Raw genomic sequence first — 2,258 nt, forward strand, 5'->3', positions numbered from 1 at the left:
TTTCTATCCAACCAAAAAATTTTTTTATCGTTATTTTTAAAAAAAAAAATACTTAGAAAAAATTGAAAATTTCATTTGTCTATAAATAGCTCAAAAAAAAGTCGAAACACTTTGAAAATTTAACCCTGTATAGACAACGCTAATATAAACATCTTTTGCAAATTTCAAGTGTTTACAATAATTATTTTTTGAGTTACAGTAAAATTAAGTTTTCGTTTTTGTCAAAAATTGGTTTTGCGTAAAAAATTCGCGTTTTTTCCGTTATTTTTTTTAAGGGTTTTTTCCTGCCGCTTTTGAAAAGTATTGGGAAATTTTCACTTTTGACCCCCCAAAATACCAACTAGATTCACTTTCCTTTCAGAAAAGGTACAACTTTTGAAAATCGAAGCATTTTTACTGCTCCAAAAATTGTCGTCAGACACAAAAAAAAAAAAAAAAAAACACACATCATTGTAAAATCAATACATTCATCACTTCGTTCAGAATCTAAAAGGTGGGTAAGTGGATTTCGCTCTGCTGTACAGTAGGTTACAAGTGGGTCACTGTATAATGGATGGTATTAAATTTGAATTCAATGATATAATATCATTGTATAAGAAAAACGATTCTGAGCGGAGACGGTATGTTAGTCTAGGTATAAGACATAATATTATATTAGGTACCTATAATAAATTCCAAATTAATCATATCATAATATCTATTAGGTACTTATAACGCGTTATACATCAACAACAAACCGTGATAATATCATAGATATAATAGTATACTTTAGAAGTTTCAAGTATACCCAAGAATAATATTATACCATCACAACAAAATAACTAAAATAGTTATCCTAGGTTTTTAATATGTAATTTCGTCCAAATTTGTACTTAAAATGACTATAAAAATAAACTGTGAAAATGTAATTTTTAGATTTTTTGGTAACAGTATTAATTACTTACGTGGAATCTTGTTTTAAATTTTCAATTCTTAGATACAAAAATTGAACATTTTATAAATTTTTAACTACAAAATAATTTTTCAAATTAAAATTTGATAAATTTTGTCCAAATTTGATCTTTAAATGCTTATAAAAAAAAATTGTGCCTATGTATTTTTAATATTTTTCAACTGATATTGTAACAATATATCAGGAGCTTTGTATTAAATGTATACACTTTTTGGCCCAACAGATAAAACTTTATTGATATTTATAGAAAAAAAAAACTAAAAAAATTGAAAACTTACAATGTCCGTAAACAGCTCAAAAAGAGTCAAATTATTTTAAAAATTTTATCGTATATATAAAATGCTAATATTAACATTCAGTGAAATTTTCAAGTTTCTACAGTCACTCGCTTTTTAATTACAACAAAATAAGAAAATCGTTACGTAAGAAATCGGGTGAATATCAAATGTTGTAAAAATATGAATTTCAAACGCCCATAAAAATTTAATTTGAGTTTCTTATAGATATTTTTTGTTTGATAAAGGTAGATAATATTATAAGGAATCTTGTATTACATTTTCATATCTTAGATTTAAAAAGAAAAATTTTTATGAATTTATAACTCGAAATAATTTGCAAATTTTCGTGACTTTTCCATATTTTGTCATTTTTTGAACTTTAAATGCTTATAAAAAAAAACTGTGACTAACGATTTTTAATATTTTTCATCTGCCTTTGAAACAATATACTAGGAGCCTTCTATTAAATTTTCAAGCTTTTTTATCCAACAAATAAAATTTTATTGATATTTTTAGAAATAAAAACTAATTAAATTGGAAACTGAAATTGTCAGTAAACAGCTCAAAACAAATCAAAATATTTTGAAAATTTTATCGTGTATAGAAAATGGAAATGTAAACATTCAGTCAAAATTTCATGCATCCACGGTCATTTTTTTTAAAGTTACACCAAAAACCAAAATCGATTTTCTCGAAAACAGATTTTGCGTAAAAATTCCCGTTTTTCCTTAATTTTTCTTTTGTTTTTCCCGGCGCTTTTGAAAACTACTGGGAAATTTAAATTTTGACCTCGCGAATGCACCAACGATATTCACTTTCTGATCGAACAAGATACTGAAGTTGAAAATCGTATTATTATTTCGACTACTTATCGTGTACACAGACACAAAAAAAATAAAAAAAAATATAAAAAAATAAAAAAAATATAAAAAAATAAAAAAATAAAAAAACACACATCATTGGAAAATCAATACATTCATCGTTCCACTCAGAATCTAAAATGTAAAAGCCTGGTCCGTCTAGTTGGT

The sequence above is a fragment of the Acyrthosiphon pisum genome, chromosome X, assembly GCF_005508785.2.
Source record: "Acyrthosiphon pisum isolate AL4f chromosome X, pea_aphid_22Mar2018_4r6ur, whole genome shotgun sequence".
In the NCBI taxonomy this organism is placed as follows: Eukaryota; Metazoa; Arthropoda; class Insecta; order Hemiptera; family Aphididae; genus Acyrthosiphon; species Acyrthosiphon pisum.